Here is a 24,448-nt window from a genome sequence, read left to right as displayed (position 1 = left end):
TTTTCCCAGAGAAGCGTATCAGTTTCTACTAGATAGGAAGCCTTATCTACAACTCTTCTTATACACAGGACACTCAGCAGTGCAAAATATCCTTTTATCAAGTTGATTCCAAAATCACTGATGTTAAGTCCCACACCGTAGTGAAAGAACACATGCTTCCTATTACAGACAAACACCCTTTGAGCACCCCTCAGGTCATGTTGGGAAACCTGTCTTATCCTATTGCTTTTTTGGTGCTTTTCAGGATATTTCACTGAAGAAATGAGAACAGATGAACTACGAACTTGCACAGAAAAATCACACACGTTTTAGATGTCAATCTCCAATTATCAGTGACCGAAAGAGCAAAGGACACCACTCCAGTGCCATGCTCAATATTCCTCCCAGGTGAGCTCTTTCTACACCCTGCTTTTCTTTGCCAACCCTTTTCAGACAGCAGAGTTAAGTTTCTGGCTTTATCACTTTGTCTGCGTATAGTGTTTACATTTGTCCATTCCCTCTTTGCCAAAGAGAAATGATCCCTCTGTTGTCAAATCAGACAGCCCCTCCTGTGATGCTTGGAAAATTACCTTTAGGGTTCTGTTAGGGAACCACAGTACTCTTAGGGATGTCCTTTATGTGCCCATATCATTCTTTCATTGCAACACAGAATCCTCATTGAAAAGCAGCAATAATGCCATTTAGAATACTATGCAAAGGAAAACACATCAAAATACCTTGAATGATATTTGCCAAAGACTTGAAATTCACAGTATTGCCCAGTCCTCTTTTTGGTGATATTTTTGAGTCTGGTGTGTTGCTGAAAGAGAAATATATTTTTAAGATATAAAGAAATAAATTAGAGCCGTTAATAGGTTCCTACGAGCTCTGACAGTTTAGTGCATGGTTTAAATCTATATTTCCACTCTGTTATTTCACAAATAGTCACAGCTCTTTACCTTTTGTGCTTTAGTTTCCATTACTTTGATGCGGGTGTTCTCTTTAAGCAGTGTTGTTCATGTTGAAAGTGTTGCAGAACCAACCAGTCTGCCTGAGAGACTGAAAAAAAAATGAAAACATTTTTCTAGTAATGAAATACTGGTTTGAACATAGCAAAATCCTGTGTGTGTTACAGAAGGGCATTTAGGGAGACGGATGCTTTTAAGAGCTATTTTTGCCATTCTTACAAATCTGAAGCAATGGCGCTGTTTTGTGGGTTTCTACTGTGTAATTTCAATATGCAACAATCTCTCCAAGTTGAGTAATTTGGAATCCACGCACACTTTGCAGTTTTGAGATAATTTGATCCGAATAGCAGTTTCATGTAAATGTTTTGGCAGTAACAAAAATATCCTCAACGTTACTACTTAGAGCTTTCAAACACGACTAACGACTTGAAATGCTGGCAATGAAAGAGCATGATAGGCAGGTTAAAAATCATTAATTCCTCTCTGTGAAACTGATATTTTCTCACTGAAAGGTTTGAAAACAAATCTACTTTCAACAGGTTATTTCTGTATAAATGTGACACCAGCAACATCTGTGCAGCTACATCTCTTCTCCTGAGGGCAAGCACGGCCAAGGGAGCTTGAGGGAACACAGCTCTTGCTTGCTTCACCCCACAGCTGTGGGGTAAACATGGGATATGGTGTTTGAAGTGTTAAATAATTGGAGGAAGTGAATGGAGAATGATAACAATAGCAATAGGGAAATCTCTTGAGTGATTTGAGAAGGCTGTCTGGTGCAGGCTGGATGTTTGATTATGAATGCACTGGATACCCACTGCTCTTTACTTGAATAATATGTGGGACCCAGGGATTGTTTGCTTTAAAATACCAAAATGAGAAATGACCATGTTCTGAAAACAAAACCTGGGAGTTTCAAGTCTGCCACCTCTACAAAAGCCCAGTGGGAGGGATAAGGTTGCTAGAATTCGGGGAGGCCTCCTTTTCCTTATTTGTTATCATTTAACAAAATCTGAAGGCATCTTCCTTTGCAGAGAGCAGGAAATAATTCCTCTGTGGCTCCAGGGCCATGCAGAGGTTATGGTGCCCGTTTCACTTACAGTGTTGAACCGCAGAGCGCTTCAAGGTTGCACTAAGCCATCAAACACTGGACAGGAGAAAACAGATGAGCACATGTACAGTGGAGTTTTCTGACCAGTAACAGATAAAAATACAGTGCTCTTTATAATACAGTGCTTCTCCTTCTACTGTTCTCACTTAGAACTGGTTGCGTTCCACTCCTGGGGAGACTTTTTAGAGTTACATTTGGGAGCGCATGGTCAGCAGGCTAAAAATTCCTGCTGAAGCATTCCTGTTACTTGGTAATCACTTTTGAAACCTGAGCAACATCACTTGATGCTGTATTCTCAGCCACTGCTCTGAGTCTGCTTGGAATTAGTAACCTAAAGTTTTATGGCAATAAACTAGAGTATCCTATTGAGAAGAACCAGTGTACGTGTTGTCTACATGCTAACAAACGCAACCCCTGCCTCTGCATGTCACTTGAAAACTAAAAAGGATGTAGCATGGTGTGTATATAATACAACAGTTGAGATGTCAGCATCTGGGAGACAGATTGTAGCTGCCACTTCAGGCCCAGCCCAAGCTGCATCCAGAGCTGAGAGGTCTTTGCCTTATATAGAGCAAGTGTGGTGTCACTGACTTCAGTAGCAAAATTCTCAGTGACTTCTCTGTTTTGCCCAGGATATATCATTATTCCCCATATAAGAAAGCAAATCTTTTACCAGAAAAGGCATGATTTTTGCTAATCAAAAACTGTATCATCACTTGGACAATCTGTAACAAGACCGTTGAAATGCACATCTCAGACTTATTTTGCACAAATCTTATTTTTTCTGTCCAAAGCTGCTTGTTATGCAAACTCTGAGGACTGATAAATATTACTTGAGTAACTCCTACACAGTATTGTGAATAGTGTGTTTGGAAAGGACTTCTTAGAAACAGAATTGGCTCCAACCTTCCAGCAAACCTCCCAGAAGTTCAATTTAAGTTTGTACTGATGTGGAAAAATCATGTTTCTTTATGTTAGCTTACCTTAATCAGTTGGTTGTTCTTGTTGTGAATCCAATTTAACAACTGCAGTTTTTGTTCTTATAGCCTCCTCCATTTCCTCCTGTGTGTATAAAAGAAGCATTCAGCCCATCAGGCACCAAACGGCCAGCAATGCTTTATTTGCTCTACTGAGCATAAGCTCAGCCAAAGCTATCAGCTAAACACCCGACTCGTTTCAATCCCGTTATCACTAGTCCTGCACTTTGCATAGATCCTGTCTCTCACTTGCAAGCCTTTCCACAGCAAGTTCCCTCCAGATGTGCAGTCACAGCATTCCCAGTGGTGCGTGAGCAATAGGAATTGAGCTGTGACACCTGGTCGAAACCTCCAGCACCCCTGAGCCCTGCCCGTGGCCACCTCCTAATGACTTTTTCCCACTCGCCTGGCCTTTGAGGTTCCAAGCAGGGAACTCTCTCAAGGATGGGGGCCAATCCCGCTAGAGACTCACAGAGGGGACAGACCCATCCCCTGCACTGTCTCAGGAAATCTTGAGCAGGCATTGAACTGATGGGAAAAACAGAACTTTCCAAACACCCTTTTATTATGAGGGTTTTCTCCTCATCTTAACTCTTTCTGTTCAATATTCTTTACGATGTTAACATTTCTTGATCAGTGGTCTTAATTCAACTGTCAGAGTCAACGGAGGAAGATATAAGTCTTCTCTCCCGTTGCTGCATTACCAAGGATGTTTTAATGAACACACGAAGTCCCTTTGATCTTAGTTATTTGGGAGCTCTTCTGCAGCTTGTATCTCAGCAGAAACCCCAACAATCTGTTTGTGCTTACTGGGAAAATGATATTGTCGCCTTGCCAGCATAATTACATTGGCGAGTTAGGGAATAATGAGTGAGAACAGATGAAATATTTAGATATAAATACAGCCTGTTTTCATGTGCTGTGATTGTCGCTAATAAGGCAAGGATGTGTGGTTTGTGGTTCGGGGACAGGATGAGGAACCAGGACATCTGGGTTCCTTTCCCAGCTTTACCACAGTGTATTGAAGAAGTCATCAAGCCTCTTTGTACCCCATCAGTTGGAAGTGGATAACAATGCTCTGGGGGCTAATTCCTTAATGCTGTCATTTTCAGATGTTCAGAAGGGCAAAGCGATACAAGTGTATGATTTTTACATGCAAGAAATTGGTCCAACTAACAATTTAAGTCCAGAGAGCCAGAAAGTTTGTGAAATAATTTAGCCTATCCTGACTTTAGGAATCTGACCCACTTGCAATTTCATAATAATAACAGAAGAACAGGAGGAAAACAGCACAGAACATTTGAACAAAATCCTGCCCGAACATACATGATCATAACTTTTCTGTGACAAGTTTTTTGGGCTTTATAATCTGGGTTGGTTTTTTTAACACCTGAAGTGGTTAGAGTAGAAATGGGAGTGCTGTGTACCTAATAAGGAGACGGCAGTGATGTCTTTAAAGACTGAAATGTGCTTATTTGTTCAAAACCTATAAACTACTTAAGTTTTATCTCATAAGGTTTGGTAGGTTTTAAACAGGACCTACAGCGGCCACCTAGAAAGGTTTTCCCTCCCTCGCCTATTTTTGCTCACTGCAGCCATAACTAATAAATCACTAAACTGTAGAGTAAAAGCATGTAAGTAGTATAAAAGTAATGAAAGCCAAGATTCATTCTACCTAAGAGTAAATAAGCCCATTTGGCGTGCAAATCATAGAGGAAAAAAGATTTTTTTGTTGTGTGTGTATACTAGCAGAGTCTCAAAAGCAGAGTTGCTTCTTTGGCTGAGGAGAGGGGAAAAAAAAACTGCTAAGGATTTGAAAGCCTTGAGTTTAAATAATGAGAACAGTTCTTTGGGATGAGCATTATAATATTTTAAGGTTTCCAGCACTTATTTGTAACAGTTTCTAGTAGTAAAAGCAACCGTCTGTAGTGAAAATATTTTTTACCTGCTGATGGATTCTGGGCATCGGGTTGCTGCATCTTCATTAGAGCGCGGAAGGGGCACAGATCGGCAGTTGGTAATGAGGACTTCACATCCATTTGTATGCACGGTTGGGTTTTCCAGTCTGGTCCCAAGTGCCAGCTGGCCGAAGCACAGGAATTGTTCTTCTGGAGTACCTTTCAGAGGTGGTTTCACACAGAAGTCTGGTTCATATGCTCTGACCTGCGGTGCGTGAAAAAGCACAGTAAGTGGGAGAGAGCAGGAGATGTGCTTCAGAAGTGCAGATCTGATCTGAACTAAAATGCTAAAAGTTATCCTCACCCAACTTATACCCTTATCACTAAATAAAGGTGATACAAGGGCTTGATTTGCACTCAGAATCCAAGTGGCCAGGCCAGACTGAGCACAAATTTCCCCTTGCATCCATTGAAACGCAGGCAAGGCTTTGCTCTAAGTCACTGCAGCGGGACAATGCTAAAGCAGCAGCTGAAATACTCATGTAGTGTAATTTCAGACTTTTGAAAGAGGCCTTTGGCTACATGTATGAGAAATCTGCTTCAGTTTGTTGATTTTTATCTCATTTGAGAACATACCTGAGAATGCTTTAGTCCACTGCAACACTGGCATTGGAGGTACAGCTTTAAATAGAGAGAATTAGCTCTTCAGCATCGCTCCAATCTAATATTTTCTGTGATGCTGAAGGAAAAGAGAATCTCCTGATGCCCAAAAAATGCTCCAGAAATCCACAGAGATTCATTTCTTTCCTAACTGACTTGTACACTAAAACAGGGAATACAAGTGTATGGTTAACCAAGCCTTTCCCCTTTCCTATTTCCAGTTCTTGCTTTAACCAGGAATAATGTGGGCACGTGGCCTGCCAGAAAGTCTTTCTCACACTCTGTCTGGGTTCCCAGTAAGGAGATGTAGGGAGCAGCATCCCAGGGCTTAGTACCGAGTGCTCTGGAGACAGAGCAGTTTGTATTCAAAGCAGTCTAAAAAATTATGTCAGAATGGGTGAAAATTGGTGAGCTGTCAGCCAAGATCCCTTCTCTGCCTCTGGAGCCTTAGACAATGAGCGTGCTCAGGGATACAGGGAATAGGTACCAGGAGGCTCATCATCTTTTCCATGAAAATTGCCTTCATCATAAGTATTCACATCATCATCATGCCTTTCACACTAACTTCCCTAAAAGACATCCCAAACACACACACACAAGTGTATAAACGTATCTCTACATCTACATACACAGTCACGTGAATAACTATCTCCATGCGGTGAGACAAACAGCCCAAACAAACACAGCATTTAGCAACAAAAATTCTTCTCCTATGGCATAAATCCCACCAGTAGTCATTTCATCTCAAAATGGAAAGGACAGCATTACATTATTTGAGCACAAAGGCTAAATTTCCCTGGTTGCTACTTAGACCTCAAGCTCATACAAACACAGCAGGAGAAACCTAAAATGATTTTCTTTCCTAGTGGCACTAATTCCAGTGCTGGAGAAAATGTAATTATATTGATATTGACATTAGAATGATAACTTTGCAGGCCAGACTTCATTCCGTCTGTTAGGCCAGATACAAACAAAGCACCAGCGGAGACGTAAGGAATTTCTGTCCCTTGGTGGTGGTATGCCTGGCGGCTCAGCCAGTAATTTCAGGAGTAAGAGGAAAGTTCATTCTGTGAAAAAGATAGTTAAGATTTAATTTTTGTCTTAACTGCAGAACCCCTCCATTTTGTATTGATCACAGCATCCTCAAACAAACTCCATGTGCATTTTGCAATCTGCAGACTTGGCTTTTGTCTTGTATAGCTGGAAAACTTGGAATCTCAACATAAAATCTTGTAGCAGTTATATATACATGCACATATGTAATATAGTATGGGTTTAAGAACGCAAGAAAGCACAGAAGAGGAGCAGGTTATTCATCATCAAGATAATGGTAATAATGTCAAAGTATATAAGCTTGTATACATATATATCAAAACACATCAGTTGTGATACGTTAGTGAAAATGGCAATTTCCTTGTAACAGACCCCGTGACTCTCTCAAACACATCCCTTTCCATGCGCAGCCCAACTCATCATTCCCCCATCTCCACACTTTTGGAGATAATCAGCAAAATCTCCGCAGAGTTCTGGCACCCAGGTGCTTGTCACCGTCCTACATTTCGGTATTTGTAAAGAACAACCACAAATAGAAATGTATTTATACAAATGGAAACTTGTTACATGCTGTAAGAGTTTTACAAGATGTTTTATATTAACTTTGGCACATGATAGAAATGACCTTCCTTGTATGATGCGCTCAGAGCATGTTATTACTAAGACAAATGGGCAAAGACGGATTTTAAGTGAGATTTCTGAAGTTCAGGTGGCGAGGCCTGCAGCTCTCCCCACGTTAAGGGCTGACCTTGCATTTCAGGGAAGCAGAACAAAATATGAATTTCAGTTACAGTGATGACTTTTGCAACACCGAGCTGATAAATGATCCCAGCAGCCCCAGCGCCCTGGAGATGCCGTGCTGTTGTGAACAGTAATTGCCTGCTGGCTCTTAGAGGCTGCCGGCATCACATCCAGTAGATTCAGACCGGAGCCTGGCACCATTAGACTTGAGGTTTTGCTTGCTTATTTACCAATCTCATTTCCCCGTATTAAAAGAGAGGAAAATGGAAGTTCTTTCCTGAAATTCAAGGAGGTGGCAGTTGCAGTCACTCACTGCTGAGATGTTAATTTAATAGATAGTGGCATTTTTAGGTCTTTACCCTGGCTATATTAATTGAATATGCTCCGGTACGCGTGCCAGCCCAGCCTATTGTTTTCTCAAGGTACTTTATCACTGTGAGATATTGCCAGTTCTAAAGCCAAGATCACATAAGCATTCCTCACCTCTCTTGCACACGCAGTGCCACTGCTGACAAGACACGCAGCACCAAGGGAGGGTGTTTAAATTCAGGGCCGAAGGATTTCTTTTTCCTCATATAAGTCATAAAGAAAACAGCTCTAGAGAGGAAATTATTTGCACACCGGAACTGAACTAAATTAAACAATTAGAAGATAGGAAAAGCTAAACAATTTGTACTCCGGAAGTTAGACTTTGGTTGGACAATCAAAACATGTCAATTTGACACAGAATCTGACTACCAGCAGATTAGGGGAATTGAAGAACCACTCATAAAATACACAATGTGGGGAGATGGGTCTCCTTCAAATGCAGCTTAACAACTAGAGAGTATCCTAAGTATAATAACAAAGTATTTAAACACTAACAGAAGGTAAAAGGAGGTCAACGCTCAGGAAGACCAGAGGCATACAATTTCTAAGGCAATGAACTCCATCTTGCACAGTAAGACAGGAAACAACAAAAACCCCAACCAAATACAGAAACTTCTTGCTTGGGTCTACTGAACTTAATTTTCTTTGGCTTTTTCTTCCATACTCGCACACCAAAACAAAAACTACTGCCACGATACCTGTAATTAATGGATACCAGCGGGTGGATTCGTTAGTCACTGCCCCAGCTAAACACTATACGTGTTGCTGGGGAAGGCACTTAAGGTAGAGTCCTTTTTTCTTAATTTAACCATATAAGAGAGAGGCACCTGGTTTAACCTCTCATCCCATCTCCCTCTGCTTTCAGTGGGGAGAGAGAAAAAGAAAGAGAAACCAGGGCTGTACGTAGAATTCGTCCCTCCTTGGTCGTGCCTCCTCCAGCTACTGTGGAGGAAAATGCTGGTATAGTTGAAACTCTGTTTTCTCCTTTAAACTGAAATTTCATCACACAGCAGGGACAGAAAGGAAACTGTGACATTCAGATATGAGGGTAGGAGGAGGCACACAGGAGCCATTGATAAACAATGTACTCCTTGAACCCACCGTCCTCCACAGCTGGATGTAGCTGAGAGAGTCTGTCAGTGTTCCCAGTCCACGCCTGGAGCACAACTTTGGCTGAGCTGCTTTTTTTCCATTTTTGTTAATATTAAAAATATGTCCTGGATATGGTACTTCTGGCCTTTGCCACAGAAAGGCCTTTGCAGGCAGAGCCCAACACTGTCACATTTTTATAAATGCTTCCTAGAAGCTTACAGATTTCACAAGCTTACATTGGCTTAAACAGGAGGAATTTATGTGCTTTACCAATGTTACCTGAGGAAATATAACTCCCAAATGGTGATTATATTTTTTTCACAAAATACAGTTGTAATACGGGCGTGGATGTACGTTGGCACTGGCCCAAACTGCCTTAAAGGACACTTAAACCATTTCGGATACAAAGCTTTCACAGCTTGCTTCTTAACTGTAAGTTTTGCTTTGCTGAGCTTTTTAAACTAGGAGAGTATTTTTTTAAATTAATCTCTAAGATTAATTAGAATAGATATGAAATTAAATGCCTCTCTATTAATTTGCAACCACAGTGCCTTCTCTGCAGCTTGTATGCACAATGCAAAGGTGAATTTTGAATGTTAACTGTTTTATAATCTTGAAAAAAAGTCAAGAGAGTTCATGGAATCATAGAATGGTTTGGGTTGGAAGGGGCCTCAAAGCCCACGCAGTTCCACCCTCCTGCCATGGGCAGGGACACCTCCCACTGGATCAGGTTGCTCCAAGCCTCATCCAACCTGGCCTTGAACACCTCCAGGGATGGGGCAGTCACAGCTCCTCTGGGCAGCCTGGGCCAGTGTCTCACCACCCTCACAGGAACACGTTTAGAAAAATTAAGGATAACGTACTCACTAAAAGTAAATAAATATTTGGAAAGAATAGCAGATTTGCTTACCTAAAGAATCTCCCGGAGTACTAACAGTGGCCTGTCACGTTCCAGAGTTCTGGGGTACCTTTCTGTTCCTAAAAAAAAAATCATTCGATTCAGTTCTCAGCATTTTAGGAATGCCTGAATTGGTCAGTGAGAAAGAGGGTTCTTCTGGCAGTGGCATTTGCCATAAAACCACTGCTATTGAAATCACATTTACTTACTAGTAGTTTAGTTCAGTTTGTTGGATTTTACCTGTAAAGATTAGGAGGTCTATGTTTAATATGCAATATATCCAGTTGATAATAGATGTAATAGGAACATGATTGAATTTATAACTAGTAAAAATGCACCAATGGCAGGAAATAACTCTTAAGGATAAACATAATGTTGCTGGCACTGTCAAATCCTAAACTTACTACATGACATCTATTAGAATTCATTATATGAAAGCATTCAAGTTTGATATTATGGGTTGCTTCTGTCTAATTTCATTTGGAATTATATCTATCCACTTCCAGACTTAACTAGATCTGTATTGTGCAAAAATACAACATGCAAATTAGAAATGCATATATAAATGTGAATAGAACAGCAGACAATGTAAACTTTATATTTTAATCACAGAATCAATCAACTTTGCTAAAAATATATTTTGCAGGCTAATTTAAAATCTTTTTCCCCATTTTTTCAGTGCTTACAGGATCCGAGATAATACCTACGGTGCAGCAATACTTCAGTGCCAGGGAGAGCATTTGTGCACGGATCCTGTCCTGTCCAGAGCACTGGAAACGTCACAGCAGTGTGATTGGAAGAGTCCCACTTCCTTTTCTGGAGGAGATTGAAATAAACATCTGTGCATTTGGATGATCAGCTAAATTAAACTGAGTATGGCAGAGACTTCCTTTAGCAGTTTCCCTGTCACTAAAGGAAATGAGAGTGTAATTTTCGAAGTCCAATTACAGGATGACTGTTTAGCAGCCAAACATCAGGTCAAACGCAAAGTAAAAGACAAACTGGATGTATCTCACTGCATATTGGTTTTGTCTATTACATCTCAGTACCTCAGAACTGTACTCTGTCACATAGAAAACATTTCTATGTTCCTGACGGCGGGAATTCACATGCCAGTTATATGCCATAACACACATATGAAGGAAAAGCAGATGGCCTTTATTTTAAAGTCCCATTGATTCTAACACAGTCATAATCCAAAGCGGAAACTGTGGTTTTCTTCTTGTTCACTTGATTGTTTTTTCATATTATCCAGCGTGCCATCTCACTTATTAAAGTAGTACTACATCACTACGACATGTAACTTAAGATAAACAGGAAAAGGCAAATTATTAAACTAATACATAGGTGCTTCAGGCTCTGTCTGAACTGGGATGGATTATTCCTTCCTTCTTCCTGAGCACAGTCTCTTTACAAAGATTTGCTGGGACAAGAATTCACCTTCTATCATGATACCACCACCTCCTTGCACTTTGTCAGCTACTTATCTCCTCTGAGCTACTGTTCGAATATTGAATACTGTACAGGAGCTGTATATTGGGATGGTCCTTGTGTAATTACACAGGTTTGATACAGTAGGCTGTTAGAAAAGCAAATGTGGATAAAAGAGAATGGCTTCAGATAAGCCATCTCACAGCAAACTCATGTTGTTAAACTTGAGTTGTTCACAGAATTCTTCTTTTTTTACCTCCTTTTTGACCACTTTTGACAACTGTTTTGTCAAGACCGAGGGCAGACAACCAAAAGGTTTGTGGCTGGCTGAGATATCCACTGGGGACCCATTCCAAACTTGCTCAGCTGTGGCCGTATTTGTCCTGTAAAACCCCCTTCTTCCACGCCAAATCAAACAGCTACCCATTGTCTGCTTGGATCGACTCACAGGGTCCCACTTAAGTGTGTAGTGAAGACATACAGGGAGGACTCTGGGGTTTTTTTTGGGTTGAACGGTTTTAACAGCTCATCTCCCCACAAGCACCTCGGCCAGAAGCTGTCCTACAGAGCGGTGCCAGGGTGGGCAGCAGACGGCGTCCCACTCGGCTCCTCACTGTATGCTTCCCTGCCTCCGGAGCCCCTGCCTGAAGGCCGCAAGTGGGCAAACAGTTAGACAAAAGGATTCCCACCTCACGCTGGGATGGTAGCAGCACGTGCTGTTGTTTCTAACTATCCACCTTGTCCCCGCAGGGCACTGCAGAATCCAACTCCAACTCTTGTTTCCCACTGCTAAGTGCCATGCATGATGTCTGTACATCTCTAAGCACATGAAGTAGGTAGGGTAAGACATCAGAACAGTCACACCATGGTCACTTCGCACAAATGAACTGACTAGAATAATGCTAAAGGCAAGGGGAATTAGGTCTCATGAGCATAAGTAAATTTTGAGCTAAAGAATTAATTTATGTTTGTTTGAAAGAGCTCAGCGAGGCATAAAAATGTTCAGGAATGTTTAATCCTGAAGGGAATGAGTTTTATCAAAGCAATTTGAAAGGATAACACATTCATTTCTGGTTCTGCAGGCAAAGAAAAGCCAAAAGAGTACAAAGCATTAACAACTTAGAAGCTATTTTTCACGCTGCTATCATTACCTTGAGTTTGATGCTGCAGTGAAAGGTAAATCTGGTTCTGGTAAGCAATTATCAACCTGCGATAAGCATAAGGTTTACATTTAAAGATCAAAGCAACCGTATATAAACCATTTTGAGTACATACGTGTCTTCTGCTTTATGTCCTTGCTCCTGGCTTTATGTCCAGTTATCACTGTGTTAGCGCAATAGCTTCCGGGTGAGCCCAGGAGCAACTGGAATCTGTATCGAAAACAAAATGTAGCTAATTTAACTCACAAGTAATATGTAATGGGCTGAAAACTTCAGGCAGAGATTATCTCTGTACAGGAGACCAGAGGAACCAGAAGATCTGTCACTCTCAAACTCATTAGAGAGACAATGAAGCACTTTCCTAACTGTTATTTTCTCCCTTCTGAAAAAGCTGCCACTCAAACCATTAATGATACACATTTCCTTAAACTAAATTCCTGTTTATCTGGCCAATCCCAACGCTAGAGCTGCGCACAACTAAAACTGCTGTTCAGAGATTATTGTGCCGTGAGTGGGTGGAAAGTTCAGGGAAAGGGTCCTTACTGTGACAGACTGCCTCTGCTCTTCCCAGAAGTGACCTTGCTCTACGGCTAAGCAATCTGCAGGGCATCGCTATCACCAAATCCACAGGTCTTTACTCACAACTCGCCTCCACCTGGGATGCACTCGTGCAGTTCTTAATGCTTCAATAAATCCAGCCCTTTGCTGCTCTTTGCCCTCTGGTCAGTCTAAACTTTTCAACTGGATAAAAATGAAGGTATAATTTTGAAAACTCTTACCGAAAAGTCCATTTTCCAAGCATTTCATGAGGACCTTCAGAGTACAGATTTCAGCTCAGGTTCTAAATAAAACAATGAAGAATTTAGTTTGAATAAAACTCACTGTATCTTTAAGGTGAAGTAATAAAAGTATGCTTCATTTCATATCTTAGGACAGATCACTAGAAATTACTTCTGTATGGTAACAGTTTATGAGCAATTCATGCCTACTCACATCTAACAGGTTCTTCTAAAGTTATGTGACTGTACATACAAACAAGCAAATTGATGGCAGGTTTACAATCATTTTGTAAATGTGATTAAATGTACCTGTAAAAAAATGTCTGAGCTTATTCTGTGTGCAGTAAACTACTAAGAAAAAAAAAGAGAATACCTGACAACTTGAAGAAGCCAAGTTCATCCCCCTAAATGCTTGAGAACCATCTAATCATGAAATAAACCAACACCTTGCAAGATCACTGACCACATGAAGGTCAGATACTATGGTCACACTACACTGACTACCGTGTGTTCATTTGAGGCCCCAAAGACTCCTTCCAGCTACTGAGCATTTCCAGTCCTGCAGCACAGCAACGCTGTGGTACTGGGAATGCCTAAAGCCTTCTACTGGTCTGTGTGTCCACCTGGTGATCAGGACTTCCATTAACTCTGCTCTCCATTCTATGCGACTGACTTACTGACATGGAATCCGCGTGTTTCAGTGCCGTATCAAAACAAATTTCAGCAGGCTAAAATTGTAGATCTGTCTGGACTTACAAAAGACTTGGCTGCAAAACTTCCAGGTTGTTCCAATCCACTCTTGCCAGTTCTGGATGCTCCATATCTGTAGAAATCTCATCCTCTGAGCCTTGAGATTCCTTTAAATGAATGAGGAAAAAAAATCTATTGCAAATTGTAGGGTGAAAGCATGGAGAATTATTTTTCTTCTCAAACTACCCTGTAGAGTTTTAAGTTTGGTTTTTAATGCACGTAAATTGAAATAATTGTAATTTATGTAGTCCAGAAGTTGCTTCTTTAATGGTCTGTGGTGCACCATTACTTTTACGTGTTCTTATACATTGATTTGACTTAAAACCAGCCCGGCTGTTTTGTTACAAATGGTTTTAGTTTCCAAGTAAACCAAGTGGCAAAGAAATTCGAAACATATTGAATTGATTTAAAATACTAATATCCACAACTGGCTCTAAATAAAAAAGAATTACTTTCAACTTAGTGAGTTTTATTTCTGACAGTTCTTATTATTAAAATATATTAGAACATACTGCATATATTCACTTACTTTAAAATAGCAATCAACAACACGGGGATCCACATATTCCTTTCTTTCCTCATGTCTATGACATTTCTTTATACAGAAGAAAACGCCTGATTTCTTTTCCCTTTGATGCAAAAATAATCCTGTAAATGCACTTTTCATGTCCCAATGTGCAGCCACTTTGTTGAACTTTTGGATTCTGCAATTGGATAAACCAGATTTGCTGGTGAAGATCTAAAGCTGTGAGTGCAATTTACCTTCAGTTCACTAGTGATGTGGGCAGTTACTATCTTGGGATCAGATCCTGTAAACCTGCGCATGAACGGCTTCACCTGTAAGCGCTGGTCCAGCGATGACCATTACACCGTTCATGCGAGTTAAGGTGGGTCAAACCACTCCCTGAGGTGGAAAACGTTGGCAGGGTACCAGTCCTGATTTTCTAACAGACAACTGTAAAAAGATGGCACAAAGAAGTGAACAACAGCCAGAAATATCAAATGGTCATGAGATTCTCTTTCACGCCATTTTTCTCTGTTATAGTAAAGACGTTCCACAGTTTGAACAAGCACCAGCTTTAAGTTCTTCTCTGCAAACACTGATACAGGGCACTCTGCAACTGATGTCAACAGTGGTGCAACACAGAATAGCAAGAGGCATTTTTTCCAAAGCAGGCTCTGCAAACGACATCTGTTGAACTGGAGGTCAGCGTGGTCCTCCTGCCGCCATCCCTGGGGAAAGCAGCAAGGAAGAGCAAGCAATGCAGCCCAAGTAAGCCCCTGATAACAATACACATCTTACAGACTGCAAACTGGTGTGGAGAAAGTACTAAACTCCACGTCTACTGGTTGTGAGGCGGCCGCACCTACATTTCAGGAGCATTTCAAGAGCTCTTGAAATGGCACCAAGAGCAATTGCACTTCAAGAGCAACAAGTGATGAGGCTGCACCAACCCCACCTCGCTAGCCACGCCAGAAGCATGGCAGTGCTTGTTGGCACCGGGCAACCAAGATCCCGGTTTGGTGACCTTGGCTTGCGCAGGTGGACAACACTTCCAATACAGCATTTGCGTGTGATTATTTGGTCTCAGGAAGGCCACTCAGAAGTGACCAGTAACCTGCGATCATTTCTAATGGTAACTGCAGTGGTTGCCTGAAGGCTGGCCAGAAAAACTCCCTCCGATGGTCCCCTTACACAGATCTCTGTTATTCTGATTCATCGTCACCTTATACATGCCTTTACACACGCAATGCCTCCAGGATTTGACCCGCACTCAGGCTACTCCCACAGTCTGTCCCTGTGGCCTTTCCAGACGTGCCGGTGATTTAATGTTAATGCCTGTCCACTTTCAGAAAGGGTTGTGGGGACTGGGGCGTAGGAGGGCATTATTGTTTAAACACATTTGTTTTGCCTTTCTTCTCAGAAACTTTAAATCAGAAGTTCCCTTACACAGAACGCCCAAACTGACAGCTTTAGGATGTGTGAGAAAGACACAGCTAATTTAGTGCAAAAGATAAGACGTTTCCTCGGGGAAGCGCTAATACCAGGCCCGTTCCCCCTCAGTGTCACTGCAGATTAGTGTACTACACAGAAAGGGATCTTAAACCTTTTTAATTGAAAAATATTTGTCTTCTCCTTACTAAAATAAGTCCCTGCCCAGAGGTTAAACAGTTCTTAAAATGATTTCTGAATTACACACAATTTCTGGACAGTTTATCAAAAAAGAGGAGGATGCAGTTTGGTGCCCTGTTAATTTATGTCAGAGCAGAGAAAGGATAAATGTTTCCTCAGTGACCCAAATGGAAGAGTGACATAACAAGATGATTAAAAATACAAAGTCCAGACATATCCAGCTTGTTAGGATTTACCAGCTGTCAAAGACACATCCACGCGTGTGAATACATGTGCATACACACCATAATTATGCATGCAAAGTGGAGGGATAATTATCCAGGCTTGGTGGCTGAAACAATAGTTGGGAGAAGAACTTAGCTTCTCTCTCCCGTTTTCCTGGCTGAAAGTTCAAACAGCATCAAAATCACTGAGTTTAATTCACAGAAGTTTTTGATTCATAAGCCATGAAATGATCTCACAAAGGGGAGAAAATACAAATAACCTTTTACCTTTCGCATGTTCTGAGCAAGAACATTTAAAAACTGTGATCCAGTCCTTGACCCATCAAGAGAAGACCTGCACGTGGCTTGAAGTGGCCTCCTTTTGTCCCAAAACTAAAGAATGAGATTTGAAGCCAAGTCCTCACTTAAAGCGGCGCAGGCCCAACCTCCAGAGCCTCCCAGAACGCACCGTTCCCCTCAGTAGAGAGGACACCATGGAAGATTTAAAAAGCATTAAACAGAGGTAATTAATTGTATATTTAGATGTTCTTCTAGGTAAAATGGTGCCTTAGAGGTCGAGGCGTAAAGGCTTAAGCGCACTCTAATTTGAGGGGCAGCCTCTTTACAATGCCCCTCTGCAGGCTGGTGGGAGATAGGGTCTGCCCCCACCCTTTGGGGAACTGCTCTGCCCACGGAACACTTGCATGTTGGGGAGGATTGGTTTTTTTCTCCCCTTGAAACTCTTTCCAACTGTCCTCTCTCCACTTCTCCTCATGCTTCTATCATGGTCATGTTTCCTCTGATGTTTACCAAAGGAAGAATATTTTCCTTTTCTAATTCCACCCTTAGCCATTGTTTTCCCAACCTCTAGTTCTCAAGAAATGTTATTTCTTTTTTCAAAAGAGGCTAATTAAGCCATTTATCAAACTTTTCCAAGTGAGTAGAGTGACAAATTAGCCCTATCTCCCACCAACAATCTGATGGATGGGAAGATAAAGATGCAGAGGCTGTTATTTTAGCTGGAAGCTCTCCACTATATCAATTGTTAAGCCGCAAGCCAAAAGACCCTAAGAGATGACAAGAACTAATGACGGGTCCATGAAGTTTATGCAGTGTGAGGTCTGACATCAAAGGAAACTGCCCTTATGAACAACACCTCTGGTTGTAAAAAAAAAACAAACACCACCTTAATCATCTTATTCTTTAAATAAATGGAAAGAAAACACAAACTGTAAACACCTTTGCACAATACTAGATTGCTGAGGAGCTCTGCTTTTCCCTACAAACATGAAGTGATTGGTGTAACTTCTAAGTTTACCAAGAGAGTCTAGGAGAGGTAAATTGAAACTTTCCCTACAAGCCTTTACTTTCATGCCATCGCTTTGAAGAACGGGGCTCCCTGGCAGCCCGTGTGAGATACAACCTGTGCACACGGTCCTGGTTAGGGGGGAGCAGGAGGGTCAGCACCCTCAAAACTGCCCCAGATTGCAAGCCACTGAAATCACGGAGGTCAGAACCAGAGTCAGAACCAGAATGCCCAAAGCTGCCTTGGATTCAGACAGAGAATGGGAAAAATCATGGAGTAAGACCAATTCATCAGGAGTTGGATCAAGCCTGCACTCCCTCTGGCTCAGGAAGACCCGAAGATACGTAGCAACAGCTGCCAGAAAAGAATGCAGGGGAAACACCAGTATTTGCTTGTGTACACTTACACTCTTCCTAAGTACTCGCTCTTGGTGGTTTTAAACTATAGGGGTTTGGGCGAGGTGGATGTTGGGTCTGACCCTGTTCTTACGTGACAGGATCACCTTCAAAGTTTGGAACTTACACCTTTCTCCCTTCTCCTTACATTTTTTTGCACAAGCATCCCTTTTTACATGTAGTGGAAACCCTGTGCACAAGGTGAAATATGATTACTGTTCTACTGGAAAGCAGGATATATTGGCCTGGATAACTTCTAAGAAAAAGCCAAACAAACAACAAAACCCTGTTTTGATTCATGATTAGAAAAGTTTAACTGAAAACAAGCCATTTCCACAGATACTATAAGTTACTGGAAGCTACAAGTAAAATCCATGTCGTTTTTCACCGGGCAACTATTTAAAGATTATTCTTAATGTCCCATTTTTTATTACTTCGTTTTCTCATGGAAATAGAACAGTATTCAACTTCCTGGCAGAATGATAAAGTGGAGTAGTGCTTCGTAAAATCGAACTGCAGGAATTCTGTGCAGCTGAACATTCATATACCCGACCTGCCTGATTCATCTTTTCAACAGAGCAATTTTACTATATGGAAATAAAACCAATAATGCAATGAAAAGACGACAGCGTTAGAGGCAGCACAAGGCAATATTCAGCACACCCTACAGTATTTTACCTTTGTTCTCCAGTCTGGATTTAATACCACGTGTAGAAGCAGCCCTATGCAAAACCAGGGAGTGTAATCAATCTTCAACCTTCCTGTCTCTCGATAAGCCCCCTTGCATTCATCCATCTTCTGTAGGTACCGATCCATCAAGCTGCTTACCCTAAAAGTGAAGAACAAGCAGCTTAGCACTCGTGGAGTTTTCCTTTCTCGTCCCTTTTCAAAGGTCCCTTTGCCCTTCTACCTGCCACACTGGTTTAAAGCCACTGGACATCACTATCGCCTGTGATGTGAATGTCCACAAGATGGGACGGTTTCATGGGAAAGAAAAAAGAACTTGGAGTACGTGAGGTCCAACATAAGCAATCATAGAAAGAACAAGAGCCAACTTTTTCATACCAAAACCTTACTTGGCAACTTCAAAACAAGGAATTCAAACTCTGGTTGAGAATACAATGTGAACCATGCAATACCACAGTAATTCAATTTCTTCCTTCCTCCTGATGGGCCTCATATCTTTAACTACATCATCTACTTTCTCAGCTGCTTATTGATAACTGGGCTGCTTAGGAACCACATTTTGGTTCTCTATGTGCTGTTCACTTGTAACACTTTACAGAATCATAGAATCATTAAGGTTGGAAAAGACCTCTAAGCTCATCCAGTCTAACCGTCAGCCCAACACCACCATGCCTGCTAAACCATGTCAGAAAGTGTCATGTCTATGTGGTTTATAACCCTCTCCAGGGATGGTGACTCCCCCTCTGCCCTGGGCAGCCTCTGCCAGTGCTTCACCACTCTTTCAGTAAAGATATTTTTCCTAATATCCAATCTAAACCTCCCTTGGCGTAACTTGAGGCCATTTCCTCTCATCCTATCACTTGTTACTTGGGAGAAGAGCCCAGCACCCACCTCACTACAACCTCCTTTCAGGCTGTTGTAGAGAGCGATGAGGTCTCCCCTCAGCCTCCTTTTCTCCACAGTTCCCTCAGCCGCTCCTCATAAGACTTGTGCTCCAGGCCCTTGAGCAGCTTCGCTGCCCTCCTCTGGACACGCTCCAGCGGCTCAACTGTAAAACATAAATCACTGGTTGAAGTTACCTACTCAGAACTATATTTTTCCAATAAAAATAAAGTATGAGTATTATGGCAATATGCAATTAAGTGTTGAAAAGTCATTGCTTCTAACTCAGGAAGGGAAGTCCTTAAACAAAGAAGCTTAAATGCAATTTGGCTGGCAATTAAATGTTATTCAGCAGAAGATCGGTAGTGAAGTTGCCAACAAAACAAACTGTCTGCTTACTTACAATTAGCAACGCAGTTACTGTCTGGCTGCCCTGGCACACTGTGACTACGCCCCAGCAGACTGTGTGATTTAAGATTATTTAGTTATTCGTTGTCTCAGGAGGCAGGTAAAACAACTCCTCTCTCAGTCATTAGCTTGGCTCAGGGGGGCAGTGGCCACAACTCAATCCTATTTGGCCTTTCTTCGGCAAACTAAAGAAAGGATTTTTCTTTTCTTTAAATATGGCTCCAATTACTGAATATAGCAAGCTCATTCAGAACTACAAGGATCAGATTTTTCAGTCTCCTGAATTTCCCAAACATTTTAGCAAACAAATATAAGATATTTTGTTCTTTAATTTACACTTCATGACACAATTCAACCGAAACATTTAAATAATCGTTTCCTCCAATATAAATAATAACCAGAACTTGTATTTTCTTTGCCAGATGACCAGTTTGCCTCACTTCCTTTCCACAACTTTGGCAAACAGAGCAAGTCCGTACATCTACAATTCCTGCCTGGAAGCACAAACTCAGCAGTGAAGTCCAAGTTATAGTATAAACTCATCTTTCATTTCTATTTTAAGATAATATGTCCCACCAAAGGGACATGCTTTTCACTCGCTCCTCTTGATTTTTCCCTCTTCTAAACCATGCTAATATTATGTCCTTTTTTTTCAGCTTAAATTAATTTTAGTCTCTTGTGTTGGGAACAGCTTCTGATTTTAAGCAGACTTTCACAAGACTATTAAGGGACAGATTTTGCTCACTAAACGATACATGAAGAGAGCAATGATTTCAGAGCCGCATGTCCTATTTCAGCAATTTCCACTATCAGGAAAAAAATGAGTTGACCTACTTGTATGATATAAAAATAGTCAAGGATCTTTAAACAAAATCATTGTCATTGACCTGAAAAGAAATGGAGACAAGCAATGTGCTCACAGCATAACCTGGTTAGGTGCCCACCGTGGCAGTGAAAGCAGTAAAACCCCCAGAGCGCATGCACCGTGTATTTTGTCCACCACGACCTGGGGATTATCACAGAATCATAGAATCATTATGGTTGGAAAAGACCCCTAAGCTTGCCCAGTCCAACCGTCAGCCCAACCCCACCGTGCCTGCTAAACCATGTCCCACAGTGCCATGTCTGCATATTTTTTGAACCCCTCCCAGGGATGGCAACTCCACTATTTCATTGAAAATCTCAAAAGCTTGTTTTCAAGAAGTGTCATTCATTATATTGGTTTCATCCCTGAATTTAAACCACTGCCAGCCTGCAAAGATCTGGTCCTTGCTTTATTCAAAACTTTGGATTTTTGGATCTAGGTCTCGCCAGTCACTTCTGTTCTTCTGATAATATGCATAAAATATTTCTACCATCAAACTAATGTTAGAATTCTATGATCAAATTTATTATACCTTGCTTATTTTGTATATTTGCTATTACCCTAAAGATGAATATTAGCTACTCTGCATTGAAACTCTTATTTTCTGCACAAAGTTCTGTGTGCTAATAAGACAGTGATGATAACGCTCAACTGAGAGTGTCAAAGTCTTTACGCAGTGTAATAACTTCACTAGATGGCAGTGGAGAGAAATATTACTCTAATATCTACTCTTTTTTTTTTTTTTCTTTATTAGAGCTAGGAAAGATCCCAGTAAGTACTGCAATTTATTAGTGCTGTCTGTGTTAATGCTACATCGCAGACAGCAATGGTTTTGCCCCCACTGGGCTTCTGCCCAGTTAAATCTACAAGCACACGTCTGCTAGAGCATGGACACACACTCTCCCAGCACTAACAGAGCAGCAGAGAGTGACATACACTCACCTTTGAGGGTCTGCGTCATAATTGCTCTTCCTCTATCTTTGTCTATGGGAATAAACATCACATTTCTGTTGTCATAGTCACTAAAACAATCATAGAATGTTTTGGGTCGGAAGGGACCTTGAAGATCATCCAGCTCTGACCTCCCTGCCCCGTGAATTAATACCACAGTGCATTAACAGTGGCGAGGAGCAGAGAGAGACGGGAAAGAGCCATTCCCTCCCCTGTGTTTGTTCTGCAGTTGGTGAAGCGACAAAGCAGATGCAACCACGTGCGGATTTCAAGAAAGGGAATGGAAGCCTTTGATGAATGAACGCTGATTCTCCTCTAGCAGCAGCACAACACAGCTCCACATCAAGGGCATGAACGAGCTTAATTGTACCATGGTCTTTCCTGAGACTTGAAGTCAGAGACATCATCCCTCAAAGAGCCATAACCCTGATAACAAACACTATGAAGAAAATGAGTGAAGGGTAAGAAAGAGTAAGCAAGGAATTCAGAGAGTTTTTTGAAGAATAATCCATATTCAAAAAAATATTTTTCATTCTTAAGAACGTTTGTTGAGAGAACTTCATGTCGCTTACAGGTTGATGAAGAAACAAAGCATCATTTTTCAGACTCCTGACGAAACTGCAAGGCGTGATACCTTAAGCAGCAAGTTCTGTAGTTTCTATGTTTCAAAACCTTCAAAATTCAGTCTTTTGAAAACAGAGAAGTAATGCCAGTCTTTAGAAATTAATACACCTGAACAAAAATTAAAATCCAGAATGGAGTGGATAACTCCAGCCAAGATCATGACTTCAATTAAAAGACAATCAGTAAAATTGCCCAGAAACTACAGAGCTGTCTGGCTTTATTCATGATGTTCAGAAAAAAACGAAGCTAGCATTTAGTACAATAAGGATAAGAAAAAAAACTTGGTTTCTTAGAATCAAAAGGTAAAATAGTATTTTCTAAGGTTTGCTTCTCGCTTTTGGAGAAGTGTTATATAAAAAATTCAATGCACTGCCTAAATCTTACTTTTCTATACTGTGTCTTGCCTTTATCTTAGCAACGGCCAAGACTTTCTCCTTAGAGAGCGATACTTTGTCCTCTGACATCTCATCTGGTTGCTCACCAAACTGTTTGCAATAGCTAGCAGAGACTCAGGATATTGCAAGTGAGGATAAAAAACAAACCCAGTTCTGTTGCAAGTGACTTCTTGACTTATGCCTGCTAAGCACAAACCTCCATTCAAAGACTTGAGCTTTTAAAAGGCATAATTCTCTATATTTACTTTTGTGTAAATATGAGCAGATGAGAAACAATTCCTTATGGCATTCATTCTGTGAGATTTCCCTTACTTTTCTCTTCGCTGGCTGTTGAGAAACAGAAATGGATGGAGGTGCAAAGCCCCAGGGTTTCGTTAGTGACACAGTGGGTTGGATTCTCTGGTCTGCAACCCGCACATGGCTCCGGTCAAACAAACACACGCAATGCACGAGGCTGTCAGATACAGCACAACTTGTTGCCTAAACCAGCCTGATAGAAAATAAATAACTGTTCCCTAAGCATCAAGAGGTTGGTAAAAATAAGGAGGGGATTACATAGATCCCTACGAGAAAACACAGTCCAAGTTAGCTTGGTGGATTTCCATGAATGGAGATCTTGTAAATAAATAGCTACAATTCAATATGTTTGTGGAAGTAAATACATTCAGCAGAAACACAAAATGAAAGATCAATATGACAAAACAGTGATGCAGCTTTCGCTCACTCCAACCCCGCTTACAGGGAAGTAATCTTCTATCAGCATTAATGTTAGACAGCTCCATGGTGGATGCCCCGGGATGACTCCGACAGCCAGTGAGGCAGGTTGGTATCCTGGTAAGAAGCCAAAGTCCTCTCAAACAGACTAGAAACTGACAAACCAGTCTCTTTAGTTTATTTATTGCATGCTTTTTAAAAGACTTCCTCTTTTTAAACTCCAAATTTCACCTTACACGAGAAGAATCTGAATTGCAAAAGAAGGAAACTGTTACACCTTAGCCTTACCCCTTTCCCCCAAACGCACTCGTAAATCAAGGCACTGTGCATTGCCTGGAAGCTGTGCCATCGTAACACTCTTAATTAAGTAGCCTTAAAGTAAGCTGCTATCAATATTGATTTACGTGGGCCTCACTGCAATAAGTCATCACAACGTCTCAAGGTGCTACTGATGTGAACATAACATCTAGACTTGCTCTGTCCACGTTCAAATCAAATGAAGATTAAGAGCGAAAAGAAACCTTCGCCCAGCTCTTTTCTTCTACGCAATGTAAATCGGACTGTATATAGAGATGTTACCCTTCCTTTCCAAAACTGTACAAGCATTTCCCTACCTACTTAGTTTGCATTTAATTTCCCTTCACAGAACTTGATTTTTGTACTACCACAAAACATGTAGTGACCTGCTTTTGCCTGAGGTTTAGAAGGAGACTGTGCATGATGGATACTGGTTAAATCTGACCAGAACCTGCACAGTACCCTGGAGGACGAAAAAGTGCTATAATTACGATAAGGCATCATTACAATGAGATGCTCTCTTCCTTATCCATTTCAAAACAGAACTGTCTACAATCAATTAAATGCATTACTAGTTTGATTGGCACTTGCCTAGCAATATCTGAATTAAACTGATCGAACTCTGAATGACTTGCTCAGATTTCCTAGGAGTTCAAGCATGCGTCTCTCTTCTCTATAGGGAAGTAAAGGTTTAACTGTCTGGTGCGTATAGGTGACACAGCCT

The 24,448-nt window shown here is 41.2% G+C and overlaps 1 protein-coding gene and 1 long non-coding RNA gene across 24 annotated transcripts in view; one reads left to right on the top strand and one right to left on the bottom strand.

Annotated features, from left to right (window-relative positions):
- Positions 1–10,561, top strand: part of LOC128851973 (uncharacterized) — a 121,654-nt gene extending 111,093 nt beyond the window's left edge. Inside the window, exons 18-20 of one of the 3 annotated variants that reach the window (XR_008449543.1) lie at positions 245–387; positions 9,177–9,277; positions 10,423–10,551. This is a non-coding gene — a long non-coding RNA (uncharacterized LOC128851973). Of the gene's footprint in view, positions 1–244; positions 441–9,176; positions 9,278–10,422 lie in introns of all 3 variants that reach the window. The other 2 variants (XR_008449542.1, XR_008449544.1) reach the window with 2 other exon arrangements.
- Positions 1,013–24,448, bottom strand: part of PRDM5 (PR/SET domain 5) — a 201,033-nt gene continuing 177,597 nt past the window's right edge. For 10 of the 21 annotated variants that reach the window (XR_008449513.1, XR_008449512.1, XR_008449511.1 and 7 more), the window contains 6 exons: positions 19,480–19,636; positions 18,580–18,730; positions 14,393–14,567; positions 13,870–13,970; positions 13,114–13,175; positions 9,952–12,544 (listed from right to left, as the gene is read on the bottom strand). The gene's annotated coding sequence lies outside the window, so the exon portion shown is untranslated. Of the gene's footprint in view, positions 1,039–3,038; positions 3,118–4,977; positions 5,196–9,755; positions 9,824–9,951; positions 12,545–13,113; positions 13,176–13,869; positions 13,971–14,392; positions 14,568–14,625; positions 14,819–18,579; positions 18,731–19,479; positions 19,654–24,448 lie in introns of those variants that run through there. The other 11 variants (XR_008449528.1, XR_008449525.1, XR_008449529.1 and 8 more) reach the window with 11 other exon arrangements.

The sequence above is a fragment of the Cuculus canorus genome, chromosome 4, assembly GCF_017976375.1.
Source record: "Cuculus canorus isolate bCucCan1 chromosome 4, bCucCan1.pri, whole genome shotgun sequence".
Taxonomy (NCBI): domain Eukaryota; kingdom Metazoa; phylum Chordata; class Aves; order Cuculiformes; family Cuculidae; genus Cuculus; species Cuculus canorus.
The sequence above is the reverse complement of the archived record's forward strand: the minus strand, read 5'-3'. Positions and strand labels throughout refer to the sequence as shown.